Below are 17680 nucleotides of genomic sequence, written 5' to 3' on the forward strand. Positions count from 1 at the left end.
AGGGAGTGACTCCAGTGCGATAACAAACCCATGTTCCTGGCTTTGCTGGAATGGCCCACCTGCGACCTCTACCAACCGTGGTTACACTGCAACAGATGCTTGTGCTCTGTTCTGCCAAGGCTGCATTACCAACACATGTACTTTGCCCAGTGATATGAGCTAGGGTGATGCCTGTTCTGGAGGCATTCCACTTACACGCAACAGGATTTGGCTCGCTCGAGTACATCAGGGAGGCATTGATGGCAATGCCCTCGTAGAAAGGAGGCTTGGTATAACAAAGCCAACAGCGTTTTGTGATGTTTGGGTTGGATTGGTTCAATGACAGGAACGTGGCATCTAGCATACGATAAAAGAGCGCATAAGGAGCCACTTCCTGTTCGGCCTGACAGGTTAGTAGGGACTTTGGCAAAGTAGGAGTAAAAGTGGGAATGGGCTTTGGCTTTGCTGCCTGATTTGTTTGTGTATGGTTGGGTCCCATTGGGCTAGACTCCTGAGGAAGAAATCGAATGATTTGTATTACAACTCCAGGCTCTTGGCCCATCTTGTGTATGAATACAGACCACATTTTTCCCACTGCCCAGCCCATATCATCTGGCTGCAAAACTGTTATTTTCAGTAGAGCACAGGTGGTTCTATCATACCATGTCCCGTCTGCTGCAAATTTGGGGTGTTGGCAACCTGTGCCTCCGACTAGCCCATGTTACTTTCAGGTATTCATAATTTCTGACTGGCTTCCACCTATTGGATGTTACAATGGTTTCACATCCCCAATAGCCACAAAACCAATACCCAGGATAGTGGCAATAACTTTCCCCAGGGTTTGAACTGGGACACCAGTATGTTCCTACCAGCGGCATACCTCCGGGGCCAATAGGCTTCAAATGTGGGTGGAAAAGGTCTACGAGTCCTACATACCAGACATGTGCACCTGCCAAGGTGTTATCTCTGATTACTTTACCTGTAGTTGGATTTCGAAGGAGTCATCGGAATGGTCGGTAGAGGTGTGACTCTGGTTTGGCCTGGGCTATGACAACTAGCCTTAGAAGCAGGATGACATGCAGGCATCGGTACTGCTTTGTTTTTACCAGTGTGATGGCTTCCGATGTCTCCGAGGTGTCAGCTGGTTTGTTGTTCCTCTTATTGACCGGGACCTGTTGAGAGAAACTCACAGTTCTCATTAGCTTTATGTTTTAACTCTCGCTTGATGAATCTAAGTGGACACCACTTAATGCCATCTTTTTTGATAGCAGCATACCCACGCCCAGCTAAAACCAGTTGCCATCCCTGCTCCCACTCTCCCAGCTCATTTTTGATTGTGACCGGAGGATCTTCCTCCATGGCTTGAACTGCCCAGTGCTTTTGAGCTGGGCTTTTTGTTTCATCTCCCCTAGGGAACTGATTCAAGTCCAGCATAGCCGTGGCCATCAACCGTGCCTGATCTCCTGGAGGGACTGCATTTGTGAAGCCCTCCGCTTTAGCAAGTACCTCTAATTTGGTCTTTAGAGTTTGGTTAGCACGCTCAACTATTGCCTGTCCTGTGCAGTTATATGGGATACCTTGTACTAGAGTGATGTTCCACTTAGAGACGAACACTTGAACTGACTTGGAGATAAAATTTGGACCGTTATCAGTTTTAATCTGGGTTGGAATGCCCAACCACACCATGGCAGTCAGCCAGTGCTGGATGGTTGCCTTGGAATTCGTCTTTGGGTGCTGTGTGGCCACGATCATTCCACTGTGGGTATCCACGGTGACTGCCAGCCAGGCTCTGGGCTTGAGCAGTTGACACAATGTGAAGTCTATCTGCCATATTTCAGATGCTTTGAGGCCTCTGGGATTGACTCCACTGGACCACAGTGGTACTTTCTGGCAGTGAAGGCAAGTGGCTACAACGTGCCTTGCATCAGAGATGGTGACTCCACACTGCTTTGCTATTGCTTTGGCTCCAATGTGGAGCGAGTAATGCAGCTGTTGAGCGTCTCTCAGTGTCCACAGTCCTTTTGCTGCTGTATCTGCTCTGTCTGCAGATTGCCGGTCTGGTAAAGTCCTTTGATGGGACTGTGGCTGTTGATGTGGATGACTGACACAGTGCCTTTTCGAGAGAGGAGTACTTCTTCTATCATGATGGCTGTTGTGGATGCTGCCACTCCGGGCCTTGCCATGGCCAAGCAGAGCTTTGCTACAAACATGGAGTCAGTCACGATATTGAGGTGTTCTTCTGTAAACAGTCCACAGGCTAGCACGAAAGCTGACGCTTCCAACTGTTGGACTGAGAGCGTCTGATCTGTCATTTTGACACAGAGCCATTGTTCCCCTGACTGCCACACTGCTGCTGCGGTGGAGGTAGTTGAGGATGCATCCGTGAAGACTGTTGGTCCTGGAAGAGGTCGGTCCATGACCTTCGGTGGAAGGTCTATGTCCACTACTGATAACAGCTCAGTCCATGGAGGTTTGGTGGCATATCTGATCTCTCTGGCAAAACCAATGAGAGCTAGGGCCAGGTGCTCTGACGATACAGCTGGAAGCTGCTTGCGGAAGGGTAAAAATATTTTTGCAGGTTCTATGCCCAAATGGTTAAGGGTAAGCTTTCTGCCCCTCATAATGAGGTTGCCAAGACATTCCACACCTGGAGAGAATGCACATGGGGTTTTCCCATGACTACCCACTGTATGGGCCTAGCCTTGTCGGGAGGTCCTTGAGCCAATGCTCCTACTCCCCTCCCTTTTGTGAAGTGCATGTACAGGTCAAGTGGAACAGCTGGATTCCATCTAGCGAGCGTACCTGAGGACATCTGTTGTTCTATGAAGTTGAGTGAGCTAGATGCTTCTGGGGTCAGTGCTTTCTGTTCCCATGGATGCTTTCCCTTCAGGAGGTCATAGAGCGGGGACATGATTTCTGGTGGGATCAGGATGATATTTCGAATCCACTGCAAGGATCCTACCAGCTGCTGCATGTCGTGGAGCATTTTGATGTTTCGGCAGATCCTGATTTGCGGAGGAGACATGTAGGAATTGGTGATCTGGACTCCCAAAAATGTCACACAGGGTCCTTTTTTTATTTTTGCACTTGTGATTTCGAATCCACTCGCTCTCAAGGTCTGGGAGATTGTTGTTATCAGTCGATCCGCTTGACTTGTGGATGGTACAGCAATTAGGATGTTGTCCATGTACTGAATGATGGTTGCTGTTGGCTCTGCGTACCGGATCGGTGCCAGTACTCGGTCCACTGTGATCTGACAGATGGTCGGAGAGTTGACCATTCCCTGGGGAAGTACCTTCCACTGGAAGTGTAGGTTGGGACGCTGGCCATTTGGGAACACCACAGAAAAGGCGAATCTCTCTTTGTCCTCACTGTGCAGAGGTATGGAAAAGAAGCAGTCTTTGATGTCGAGCACTGTGCAGGACTGTCCTTCGGGTATCATGGAGTTTGCAGGTAGCTGTGTCGGGACTGGACCCATCGGCTGGATCTTTTTGTTTATTTCACGCAGGTCATGGAGAAGGTGAAAGCCTTCGCCACTTCGCTTGGGTATTATAAAGACTGGTGTGTTCCATGGGCTGGTGGAGGGTTCTATGTGACCTTGTTGCAGCTCTTGATCGAGTAGCTCGAGAAGGGTAGTCATTCGAGGCTTGGAGAGGGGCCACTGCTCGACCCACACAGGGTCAGACGATTTCCATGTCAGTTTGATAGGTAAAGATAGGTGTGTAGCAGTGGCCCTTAAGATAAATTTGTCCCCCTGACTCTCAGTTGAGCTAGGGCATCTCTTCCTAGCAAAGGTGGGACTCCTGACATGATGCAGGGAAAAAGGGTGATGGTGTTTTCTGGCCCTCTGTCAGTATATAATGTCACTGCTATCAGCAGGGCGCTTTTTCATGCCCGAGATAGTCCTCCGACCCCGTCTACTCTGGGGGCCTCTTCCAGTGCCCAAAATTGAGGTCAGTGTGTCTCTGGGATCACCGTGATATCCGCGCCTGTGTCAATTAAAAAGGGCACGCTGATAGTGACCTCATCTGGGGGATGCCTCCAAGGGGGAATGGTAGAATTGTAAAGACGGCAGATCCCTCATACAATAGGCGGATTACCACAGTCTACTGCCAGGGCCACCCGAGGGTTTCGTTCTCCCGAGGAGGCTCTTGCTGCATTGAGGACATAGTTGTGTCTGATTTGGTCGTCGGCTGAGCCATGAAGTTGGTCGCCTCCCGAGGGAGCAATGGATTCGGGAGCTTTCCATCCCATTTGGGGTTGGCATAGCTGGGCCACCTCACATCCCAGGTGGGAGGAGGCTGCATGTGGCCCGACTGCCCCCTCCCCTTCACGTTTCCCTGAACCTTGGCTCTGCAATCTTTGGCCAGGTGCCCCCTTTCCCCACACACCCAACACGGTCCTCTGGGCCGGCCTCCGCTTGATGAAAATGGTGCTTGTGACCTCTCAGGTTGTGGACAGTTTGATGCATTGTGGCCCATTTGGCTGCATTTAAAACATGCCATCACATTGGCAATTGCAGTGCACACAGCTGCTTGAATTGGGGCTATGTGTTCCTCTTTTGCGACATGTTTTATCATTGCAGCAATGCTAGACCCCGCAGGTAGTGACCGCAGAATTTCCTTGGTGGCTAGATTGCCTTGTTGGCACAAGCACTCAGCCACAACCGGACTTTTGGCCTCTGGAGGTAGGGTTGAGGAGTCTACTGCAGCCTGCAGCTGATCCACAAAGTGAGTGAAGCTCTCACTCTTACTTTGGTTTATGGTGGACCATGGTGGCAGTTTGGCTACCACCCTGCAAGCCACACAAATGGGTTCCCTGGCTGCACAAATTGTGGAAACCACTGCTCCTCCCCACAGGTTTTGCGCTTGTGCCTGAGGGGTAATCACTGTTGGGTCTGTACCCATCAGTCGTTGCAGGCTGGAGCTGTGCAATGCATGGTCTGCTCCGGTTACTTGAGCTAGCTGCTTTGCACATTGATCCTCCCACTCTTGTTTAAACACAATCATTGCAGCCCCATCAAAAATCAGCCTGCATGTTTGTTTAATATCAAATTGAAGCATGTCATCATTCCCAAAAACACTGTCAGTGAGTGTAGAAACCATGGCAGAGTTGATGTCTTTATCTGCAATTGCTTTAACAATTGCCTGTATATCTTTGGGATTCACAGGAGAGTATGTTCTCTGCCCTCCATCAGACACTCGGACTGGGAACGCCAGAGTGGTGGGGGATGCCCAGTCTGCGCAAGCAATTTGTATTTTTTTCCAGTCTGTGAGAGGGGTTTTTTGTATTTTATTTATTTTGGTCCAGGCAGAAGGCATTGGGCTTTTGTATTCGTCTGCCTGTGCTTTCCCACTCTCTGCATCGGATTCAGCGTCAGACCGGCTCTCTGTCTGGTTGCTCCAGGTAATGTCCGAGTCAGAGCCGGAAGTCAACTGACTAAGAACTTACGGGCTCCAGTGCCTTTTTGTCCGGCTCCACCCCCTCTCGCTCCTCCCATGGGAGGGCTGATCCCTCCCCTGGGCTCGCCCTGCCTCATGCTCCTGGAGGCCTTTGCCGTAAGAGAGTACACTTTATGAGGGACAGCTTGTTCGGGCCTGTATTCCCTGACGGCTTCTCCCCCCACTCTGGGGCCGATCCTGTCACTTTGCTCCCCCCCTCCGGGACTGACTGTGCCGCTTCGCTCCGCCATCCCGGGGCCGGCTTTGCCGCTTGCTCCCTCCCCCCGGAGTTGGCCTCATCACCATGCTCCCCCCAACTTTTTTCGCATTTTCCCGTGCACGTGCTTGAGGAATCTGGGGAACCCACACCACAACCGCCAGAGAAGTCTGCCCCCCGGCCCTCGTCTCGCCGCTCGGCGTCATTTTGTGGGACGTAGGGCGGAGGTCTGTCCCATGCCCCTTCGGATTCTAATTTATTTATAGCATGCCTAAGTTCCTCAAGGGTTACATCTCACGTTAATTTTTGCTGTTCTGCGGGTGGGTCGTGGACAGGGGAAAACTCGAGCACGGAATCGGGTAAACGCGACGGTGACAACGAGCGCTCCCGCCCCAGCGAGTCGCCTGCCCCATTGGTGTCAGTGGCACTCGCGGTCTGCGTGGCCGCCCCAACTCCCAGTCCGGGCGTAGCGAATAAACATTTTTGTGCAGCTTTCCAAGTCTCCTACTCTTGTAGAGCTTTTTCAAGGGCCTGCACAACCCTCCCCCATGATCTGAGATTTTTACCACTGCTGGAGGACATCGTGTCCTCAGCCAATGCCTTGGTGCATCGATCCCATATATCTGGGTGGAGAATCTCCACCGGATGATCGATAGCACTGACCTGCAACAGCCTAGTAACAGGTGATATAAAATCTTTTGGCCTACATTCAATTCCCCATTGTTTATGCAATTGACTTACAACCTTCACAAGGGCCTCCATTTCCTTGCGGGTTCGAGGGTGTCCCCTCCGCTGGGTCAGTCCCGCCACCACAGCCGCTGTGAACTTGTCCAGGTGAATTCCCGAACCCGGTGGCTCTTCTGCCTTGCGGGTACAGCTCTTCCCGGGTTTCAGCACCACTTGCTGCCTCAGGGGAATTGAGGCATAGCGACCTGGTTCAAGCACAGCACAGTAGCTAACTGAAGCCACTCGGGCCAAGAGCACGCAGACACCAATATGGTGGACAGCAAATGGCATTTATTAACGGATTGCACGCTATTATATACCCTGTGCATGTGTCGTCATGTCCTTCTTATTCATAACTGGCTTAATGATTGTCTGATATGACATAATTGACAATGAAACCATGGGGGGAAGGGCGGTCCTATCTGCCCGTGACAGCCCGAGATCTTCCGGGCGTGTCCCTGACTGCCACAGGGTTGGGTTAGGGTTAGGGTTAGGGTTGGGTTAGTGTTAGGGTTAGGATTTGGGTTAGAGGTTAGGGTTAGGGTTTGGGGTTAGGCTTAGGGTTAGGCTTAGGGTTGGGTTAGGGTTATAGGTTAGGGTTGGAGGGTTAGGTTTATGTTTAGGGTTAGGGTTAGGGTTAGGGGTTAGGGTTAGGGTTAGGGTTAGGGTTAGGGTTAGGGTTAGGTTAAGGTTGGGTTAGGAGTAGGGTTAGGGGTTAGGGTTAAGTGTAGAGTTAGGGTTAGGATTAGGGTTAGAGTTAGGGTTAGGGTTGAGGTTTAGGGTTAGGGTTTGGGTTAGGGTTAGGGTTAGGTTTATGGTTTCTAAAGTGAGATGGGAAGGTCTAAATGCCTGGTCATGCATGATTCCTTGAATTCCAGCAGAATTGTCATTTTTCTTGTAATTTGCATAAGATCCCCTTCTTCTTGCAAGCATCCCATTTCAGCTCTTTTCCAGCCATTTTCCAGCCTTGCGAGATAAACCTAAAAAATAGAACACACTTCTCAGAGATACCAATCTCAAAGCCAGAATCATTCAAGTTACATCTTTAGTTGTTATTTATTTCTATTCAGAGGTTGTTGGACAGCCTTTCTTGCTGGCACTAACTGAAAAGTTTCTAAAAGCTCGGTTTTAAGAATCTACTCTGTCCAGAGGTTTTAGGGTGCAGAAACTGCAGTGACTGTAGTGGCCCCAGCAATGCTGCCCACAACCTCTGAGGTTTTGATGTTCTCAAACCCAAAAGGGTGAACCTCACAGCCCTCCTGACCAGACAGGTCTCCAGGACTCCAGCCCCTCTCATTCACAGAAGGGAAGAGGAAGTGGTGAAGGAGAAGCTGTCTCATGGGTATCACCACAGCAGCCAGGCAGCTGCGCTGCCCCATGGCAGGACACACTAATGTTAGCTGCAGGGGTAGGGCTCTGACAGAAGCAGCAGCAGCTTTTTTTCCCCTGTGTCAGGGCTATTTGCACCCAGAGACACCTTCTTCCTTCCCTTTTTAACCCAAACACCCTTGAAGATTCCTGGAGGATGCTCTGACAGTCCTCTGGAGTGGAGTGTCATTTAACTTTTAGTCCAGGAACAAATACATGTAAGAACTGTGCCTGAGGCCTCACATTCCAACTTCCTATCCTTTTTGTAAGGATTCCTTCTGCAAAAAAGAAAACACCAACTGGAAATAAACGGCAGGTTAAAGAATTTGTGCTGACTGACCCGGAAAGTCCTGAGTATTTGTCAAGACTAGAGACACTTTTAAATCCACTCTCATGGGTTCACCTCTAACTTTGTACCAATGGATGTGCCATCCAGCCTTGATACAGCTGGAAGGCCATGGATGAGACAGGCAGGGCTCACCTCAGTCCTGGCAAGGAGAGAAGCGGCCCATGTGTAGAAGTTACCTCCACTTCCTGCTGCAACCATTTTCATATTACTCAGAGGCTTAAAGATTGCTGAAACCACAGTACTATTTGCTGGTTGCTCAAATCTGGTTGCCCAAGTGCTTCCTCACACTCTATTTGCATTCTTTTTCTTAAAATCATCCACGAAGAAGAGGTGGCTGTCCCCTAAGAATGGGGATCTATTCCCCAGGAAGAAGGCTTTAGAAGGAGGTGGTTAGGAAATGAGCCTGTGTGCAGCTCTGGGGATCTGCACAGGACAGGGACCTGTTGGGATGGGTCTGGAGGAGGTCACAGAGATGCTCTGAAGACTGGAGCATCTCTCCCTCAAGGACAAGCTGAAACAATTGGGGCTGCTCAGCCTGGAGAAGAGAAGGTGTGGAGACCTCAGAGCTGGATACCTTCCAGTGCCTGAAAGAGGTCTATAAGAAAGCTGGAGAGGGAAAGTTAGTGACAGGACAAGGGAGAATGGCTTTAAACTGAAAGGGAATTGATTTAGGTTGGAGATGACGAAGAAATTCTTCCCTGTGAGGGTGGTGAGGCCCTGGCACAGGGTGCCCAGAGAAGCTGTGACTGCCTCATCCCTGGAAGTGTCCAAGGCCAGGCTGGATGTGGCTCTGAGCAACCTGAGACAGTGGAAGGTGTCTCTGCCCAGGGCAGAGGGGTGGAACAAGATGATCTTGAAGGTCTCTTCCAACACAAACCATTCCATGATTCTACAACATAACATATTGCTCCAGGCTGCTTTGTGCAAGGCAAAATTAAGATGGAAGTTGCAGAAAAAAACCAAAGGCAAAGTACAGGATGGAAAAAGAGGGCACCAGCTTTGTGACCACAGTGGTACCAAGTAAGAATGGGTTTGAACTTGTGAACTGCCATAGCCTGATAAGAGATTTCATGGGAATTAGTAAAGTGAAAGACTGGCAAAATTTCGTTCCTCATTTTTGTTTTGACTGTGTGAGAGCATCTACATTCTATTAAAGCAACTTTAGTGTCCTTTGATCTGTATAATAAAATCTCTAAGTCAGCTTCCTGCTTCTTTAGATGGTGCAAAAGCCACTTACAGGAATTTGGATCTTCATTTACATGAAACATGCTTTGAAGTGGAATTTTGAGAAGCAGGGTTTTATTACATGTTGCACTGTAAGGATGTTCACGAACATTAATGTTGCTACATGTCACAGTTAAACAGCTTGGTTTTCCCAACATATCTGAGTGATAATAAACCACTAAGACCTGCTAAAACCATGGTTGTTTTTAGGCCTGTGAAGAGATTTGTCAGACATAAACCCCAAACATTGCAAAAAGTCTTCACCAGTTGTGTGACCAGAAACTCTGAGTTCTTGTGGTTCAAGATTTTCTTGGTTCAGGATTTTCATAGAATTTTTATATTTTATGGGCAACATCACTGGCCTAACAGAATATTCTAGCATTTAGGAATTGGATGCTTCCTAGCTAGAAGAACAAAATAGGATGTGAAAAGCAACAATGCATTTACACATTGTACTAAACAGTTGCCTATTTAGGATCATCTGCAAATTTACTTAATAAGTACCCCTTCCAGTTTTGTGTCCAGGTCATTTACAAAGATTTGGACGAGAATGAAGCCCTATGGAATCCCACTAGTGACAGGTTGCCAGCCTGTTAGAAATTATAGTTCTTTCTTTTTACTTCCTTTCAACACCTACCTTTTTGTAGGCTGGCCTCTTGCTGTTCTTGCCTGATTGCTTATCTCTGCCATTATTCACTGGATCTATCATCTCAGTAAAAGGAATATGAATATCCTTCTGAAATAAAGGAAAAATCCCAATGTTTTTGCCTTGGATTCACAGCACCACCTTGCCAAGAAAAGATTTGCATTTCTCAGAATTGCTCTTTGTTTATTCAGTTAAAGCATGTGCTGGACTTCACAAAAGAAAAGGAAGTGATATAGAATTTTATATGTGTGTGTAAGTGGCTTTGAAGTTTTTTTTCTGGTGAAATAAAACCCGAAGCGTGAAGTGTGCTTGAGTAACAAGCAGGATGAAAAATGAAGCCAGTTCTTTGAATGTGCAGAAGAGGAACAAGGTTTGTGATCTTTAAAAACACTGCACACCATCTGCAGGTACACACCTAGTTAGAAAATTCCAGGGGAACATTAGGTTTAAATGTAAACATGCCTGTGTTTACCTGGATTGCTCCCCTTTGGGACCTTCATCCTTCTGTCGAGACAGTGCTCTGGATTTTCAAGGCTTGGCACTGTCTCTGACCTTCATCCTTGCAATGTTGGTATCAATTTCTGCTGCCAACTTGTGAACAGCCTTGAGCTTAACTTGGATGGAGATGAGAGGGGTGTTACTCTTGTCAGACTAATAGACGGGTTTTTCTTTCCCTGGGTGGGCTTTCTGCTATCTTTTTGTGTCATTACATGAAAATATTTTCACTTCTACTCCAGACTTTCAAAAACTAATTTGAGAATGTAAAGGGGATTTACTGCAAGTGAAACAAAGGACTATAATATTTGAACAGCTTGTTTAGCAAGTACCCGACTTTTAAAACTGGTTTGTTTTGAACTGTTCAGGAGGATAATTCACTTAGGAGTCAATTTCTGTCAATATTCCATGAGTGGTCTCTTGCTAATATTTTTAAGAGCTTTTTGAGATAACCACAGGATCCACTGCCTTTGTTTTATTAGAACCTTACACAGCTTAGCAAATAGATTTAAGAAAAAAAGAAAGTTGTAAGTTAATATAGGCTGGTAAGATGGTTATGGTGGATTGACCTTAGATGGCAGCCAGACATCCAGACAACCTCTCTCTCATTCCTGCTCTTCAACAGGAAGGGAAGAAAATAAGAGGAAAAGGGTCATGGGTCATGATAAAAGCAGATAAATCACTTATCATTTACTATCATGCAGAAACAGACTTGACTTAGGAAAGTGAATTACTTTTGCAAATTAAAATAGATTTGGATAGTGAGAAATGCAGACAAAAAGATTCAATCAACACCTTGCTCCTGCTCCTTCTTCCTCAATTTCACTGCTTTATTCCTGGCTTCACTCCTCACCTACCACCCCAGAGGGACAGGGGGATGGAGCAATGGGGTCAGTCCATAAGAACTCCTCTCTGCTTCTCCTTCACCCCATGCTGCTCCTCTTCTCCAGGGCTGATCGTCCATGGACTGCACCCCCATGATTTAGCACCACTAGACACTGTCAACAGATTAAAGGTGAAGCCAGGATGTAATCCTGACCCCCCAAAAATCCTGGTTGAATCTTGCTGAATCTGACAGCAGACAGAAATCATTATAGCCATTTCAGGAGGAAAAAAACCCAAAAACTTTCCACTGAACCCTCAATTTCCAGAAAGAAATACTCTAGACAAAGCACTTAAAAGATCACCAAAGGCTTGCTAGAATGTCCACTTCATTTTTGTGGAAAAGACCTTGCCTGTGAATTTCAAAGTTAACAAATCTTTGCTGTTACAAAAAGCCCAGGCTTGTCCTTTTGAAGTGCAACCGAAATACTGCAAACTGTAAGGTTTCAACAGAGCTGCTTATGTAGTTTCAGGCCTCACAAGTCTCAATTTAAATAACGGCATTAAGATGCTAAAATGTACCAACAGCTCCTCAAGTAGACAGGAACAAAGCAAATCAGATCAATACATGTTTTTAAATGACCTTTCTGGCTATTTAATAAGATATATGCACACTATCTTCTTTTGGTAAAGTAAGATGCAAATTCCAGCATTTGAAAAAAACCCCAGAAGTTAAGACAGCTGATTTTAATGCAAGATAAATGAAATTAAGTCTACCAATCCAGTAAAAGGGGCCTGAGGGGCTCAGATCTGTTCTCCCTGCAGGAAGGAGTGTGTGTGCATTGAAAAAGTGGTTATGATGACTGTGAGATTGCACAGGAGAAAGATCAGTGTTAGAACTACCTGTTAGAAGGGTCTGGGGTTTGTCAGAAAAATACAGAGGAAGATAAAAGGGAGAGAGAAAGAGGTTACTTCTCTGTGTAATTTACACTGTACAGTTTCTTTCCTAGTCCTGCTACTGCATGGCTTCAGTTCAAAGCACAATGGCCATCTGCTGCTCCCTTCTTGTTCAGCACACTTGGATTCACACTTGGAACTCTTGGGATGGAAGGATCCTTAGTGATCATCTTGGTTTTAGTGTTTTTAATAGGTTTCGGGGCATTTTCTGTGTGTGTTGTTGTTGTTTTCTTTTTGTTTGGTTGGTTTGTTTTACTTTGGTTTGTTTGCAGGAACAACAGCTAAGGAAAATTTAAGAATAACTGAAATTAACACTTTAAGACATTAACTTACTGTCCCCTAAGCTCTTTTCAACAACTTCTGGAGATTTTGTCAAAAGCATTAGGAGCAGCAAAGGACAAAGATTTGTACTGGAAGGCTTTCAAGCTTCTCTTGCTAAAATTCCTTTCAAGTGTCCCAGGGAAGATCCTCTCAGATCATGAAATCCCAATCCTCAGAAAACTTAGACATCCAGTTTTCAAACAGTTAATTAGCTCTGATGTTCAGCTCATGAGCAATACTAGCTGGACATTTATGTAAGAACAGTTTTTAACTTACTTTTAAATTACTCAGCATAGCAGGATAAATTGTGTGCAATGTTATTGATGTAAATTGTCTCAGTTTGTCCATTATTACAACTTAACTGAGAGCTCCTGGAGCAGGGCCAGTGGAGGATGCAGAGATAATTTAGGGCCTGGAGCATCTCTGACGGGGAAAGGCTGAGGGAGCTGCGGCTGTCCAGCCTCGAGAGGAGCCCCAGCTGAGAGGGGCCCTCAGCCCTGGGTGTCCCTGTCTGCAGGGAGGGCTCCCAGCAGGGCTCAGGCTCTGCTCTGGGGGGCCCAGCAATGGGACCAGAGGAATGTGCAGGGACTGATCCCAGGAAGTTCCACCTGGACATGAGGCAGAACTTCTGTCCTGGGCAGTGACCGAGCCTGGAACAGATTGTCCAGAGAGGCTGTGGAGTATTTTAAAAAAACTGCTACGACCTATTCCTAACAAGCCATTGTGTACATTTGCACTGGTTATAGGTTTATCTCTGCTCTCTGTACCCAGGGACAGGTCCCAGGGAACGGCTGGAGCTTTGCCATGGGAGCGTTAGGTTAGATATCAGGAAAAGTTTTTTCCCCCAGAGTGTGCTGAAGCACTGGAACAGGGAATGGTCACAGCCCCAAGGCTGCCAAGGCTCCAGGAGTGTTTGGACAGCATTCACAGGGATGCACAGAGTGGGATTTTTAGGGTGTCCTGAGCAGGGCCAGGAGCTGGACTGGATGATCCTTGTGGGTCCCTTCCAACTCACAGATAATCCATGATTCCATGATTCTGGGCAGTGACCAAGCCCTGAAACAGAGATCAAGGAGGCTGTGGAATCTCCCTCACAGGAGGTATTCCAGTCTTGACACAATCCTGTGCCCTGGGATGGCCCTGCCTGAGCAGAGGTGGGAACAGCTGACCCACTGTTGTCTCTTTCAGCCTGACCCATCCTGGGATTCTTTACTGAAACCTCTCAGGGGTGATAAACTTAGGATTGAAAAGGATTTCTTATTCTTCTGTACTGCTCTTCTTTCTACTTCCTTGTTTTTCCATATTCAAGATCCACAGATTATTGGGTATTCCTGTTAGCACCCTGCTTCACCCTTAGCCTCCTTCTCCAGTTCCACTGCTGCAGTTCACTGGTAGCACATAATACAGGCTGGACTAATTCCAATGTATTAATTCTATCCAAGCAATACATGATTTTACTGCTCACTCTGACTCAATCTTTATTGCTTAAGCTGGATTCTTACATATCAAACTTTTCTTAACTTTAACTCCCCCTCCAATGCAAACATCATAATTTAGGGGCTGTACCATCTGCATTGTTATACTAACCTATATACTATAATACTACTAAATAATGTTATACTAATCTCTATACTAAATCTGTTCTGAGGCTAATGTGATAAGAGTTTTTGAATCTTGAAATTACCAAGAAAAATTCATTCATAGTTGCATTTCTGCCTCCTGGCAGAAAATGTAAAGATATCACATACTCGTAAAGAAATAAGACCAGAGAACGCTGGAAATTTTGTGGAAGGGAGTGCTCTTTGTTCTTCATTCCTGCCATTTGGTATTAATTCCAATAACTTCTGGAAGAATTGCAAGCTGTGTGTGCTTACAAGCACCATTTGTCCATTCAATTGACAGAATTTATAGATGGTCCACTTTTACAACAGCTTTGCTTCCAATTTCACAAGCAGAATTTCTTTTTATCCAAAATCACTTTGACATAAAATAAATGCATTAATGGCTGTTATATGTGTGTATTATAAAATTGGCTTTTCGCAAGATGTGTGCTATATAATTAATAACATAGTAAGGATATAGGATATAAGTTTATTTCTGCTATTGGTAAAAGAAGATTAGATATAATGGGAGTAGTTGATGTAAGTATGCTTAAACTGTCTGTTTGGTTGGGATAACATCCAGTGAACATGTAAAGAAGACTCTGCTACTGATACACCAACTATCAGCATCTACCACCTGCAGAAAGCACGGACCAAAGCCCAAACTGGAAGCGATAAAAAGGACACAGCCACAAAACACGCATGCTCTAAAAAGGCAGACCCAAGGAGGGACCATGCAAAACAGTTCCTGGAATATGGAAACTAGTTTATGGAATTTTATGAATATTCATATATCGATATAACGGGAAGGGTATTTAACGAGTATCCCTGAGAAAGCAAGGGGTGGACTTGGCTGAATGCCGAGTCACCCGGCCGGCCACACTTGGGTTTTTTTATCTCCTAATTGTCTTAATTATTTTATTAAACATATTCCTTAAAATTTACTAAAAAGTGAACTTCGTTTTTCACATGGCTGAGGGGTTTCTAACTCTATGTATTTCCAGAAAGAGCTCTAGAATATATGGAAAGAAGGGAACTGATGAATCTGGTTTTACAGTTTTTGAAGGAACAACCCACAAATCCATGAGGTAGCAGCAATCAGCCTGGCCTGCTGCCATGGTTAACCCCATCAGCAGCTCAGCCCCACAGAGCCACTCACTCCCTCACACCTGGGGGTTGGGAGGAGAACCACAAGTGTAAAAGCTTGTGGGCTGAGATAACACTCTCGTAGATAAAGCAAAAGCTGCACACACAAGAAAAGCCAAAAGAAGGGTTTGACTCACAGATCCCTATCCCAAAGGCACTGCGATGCTGGGTCCAGTCCGGCAGGGCAGAACGTGGCAAACAAAGGGATAGGAAGGATGGAGTGTCCGAGTGTAGAACTCTAATGGTGATCCAATCACAAACAAGGTGGTGTTTGGTTTGAGGAGGGAGCATGCAAAGACCCGGGGGCATGGCTAAATTAAAAATATATAAGGTTACCTGGGGCAGGGGTCCAATCTCGGACAGGGGATAGGGGCTTAATTATACACGTCAAAGGTCTTGACCCAATGGAGAATCAGAGACATGACCTATTTTGGAATGATGTCATTACTATCCTAATTTCCATATCCTGCCTCCCATAGTCTCAGGTTTATGGTTTCTGCATGAGCTACCTGGGCTAAGGTTTTCTCCATCTCAGCTGGCTCAGTTGCTGCAGCTTCCCATGAGCAGCAGGTGCTCAGCCATCTCCAGGAGAGCAGGGCTCCGCCACAGATAGCTGTGACTTGGGAAATACCAGCACTCCAGACATCCCGTCTGTTCCCCCTTGCCCCAGCTTTAAATACTGATCATGATGCCATATGGGAAATCCCTCTGGTCAGTTGGGATCAGCTGTCCCAGCTGTGTCCCCTCCCAGCTCCTGTGCAGCCTCCTGGCTGCTGGGGTGGGGTGAGAAACAGAAAAGATGCTGTGTAATCACTGCTCAGCAATAGCTTAAACAGCCCTGTGTTACCCCCACTGCTTCCAGCACAAATCCATTGCAAATCCATCCTGTGAATGAAATGAGCTCTGTCCCAGCCCAAACCAGCGCACCTCCAGAAAAGGTTGTGCTGAGGGACAGAAGAGTTGAGCAGTCTTCTAGTCCCTGACCCTGGCCTGCTGATGGGCTTGGGCAAGTCCTTTTATTTTTGCCTTTCCAAGTGCATCCTGGAATTGATGCTCTTCTTTGCTAAGTGCTCTCGGACCCACAGGTTAAAGTGATACCCAAACTCCAGACTTTTTCAGACATGAGGGTAAGAGACAGGAGGTCTACTAGAGCTGAAGCAAACTAGGCTGTGTCTGTATGGCAGAATAGAACACAAGAGGGAAGGACTAACAAAATAGATAAATAAATTTCAGCCTGTGAGTTTAAAAGCTAAACTGACATCTTTTTGTCCTGCTGTAGTGTGGGGATAACCATGCACAGACATTCCTTTATGGCAATAGGTGTCTTTGTTTCAGCCCTAGCTCTGATCATGCCTTCTGGGTGCTGCTTTTGCACCCCATCATACAAACAGACTCTGCTGTGACACAGCAGAGGCTTAGAATTGAAACCTAAACTGAACATTTTACTCATGGGACTCCCTCAGTTTAGCCTGGAAGCCTCTGTATTGCAGCTCAGCCTTTGGGAACTGCATTTTATTGTCAGACCAGCAGTTCAAATTCTTTCAAATGTGCGTTATGAGGCTGCTGGAGTGTCCTGGGCTGAGCTGTTGGTTTTGTGGCAGGAGGGGCTGGATTCTGCTTTGCTGAATTCTGCTTAGCTGGATTCTGTTTTGCAGCCCACATAGCTGTTTTCAGTCTGCCTTTGCCTCCACACGCAACTAAGGCAATGCTGTCACACCCACAAGAAGGGGTGGCATCTGCAGTTGTCACATTTGTTCTGTGCATAGCTGGTAACTGTGCTAACACCAGAACATCACTCAGTGACATCAGTCAGGCTTGGCAGTTGGAAGGGGGGAGTCTGTGCACACCCAGGAGCATGTCAGGATGGGGAATGACATGAGCTCGCACCCCTTTGCTACCCCCACAGTGCCCTTGAAGCTCCAGGCTGTCAAGATCTACATGATGTGCAGAAAAATCCTACACAACAGTCCCACCATCTTTCCTTGCAGGTGCTGCAAGAGAGTCTGGGCCTTCAGATGTACATCTCCATGTTCTGCCAAAAAGTCTGAAAATTCAAGGCTAAAGCAGCACTCCACCCTCTGTAGACATATGGATGTTTTGATACACAGCCCCTTGTATTTTAGGGACCTCATAGGGTTCTGTAAGCTCTGTGTATTAATCCAGATTCATTTCCTGGGAGGAAAGAAGAGGCTGAGGCAAGGCTTTACCTGGAGAATTAAACAATCCAGTTTACAGCTTGTGAAGAAGCAGCTGAAGGAGCTGGGAGAGCTCAGCCTGGAGAAAAGGAGGCTCAGGGGGGACTTTTTGGTTCTTCACAACTCCCTGACAGGAGGGGACAGCCCAGAGATGTCAGGCTCTGCTCCCAGGGAACAAGGGACAGGATGACAG

The sequence above is a fragment of the Zosterops lateralis genome (genome assembly GCF_965231275.1).
Source record: "Zosterops lateralis genome assembly, chromosome: 4".
In the NCBI taxonomy this organism is placed as follows: domain Eukaryota; kingdom Metazoa; phylum Chordata; class Aves; order Passeriformes; family Zosteropidae; genus Zosterops; species Zosterops lateralis.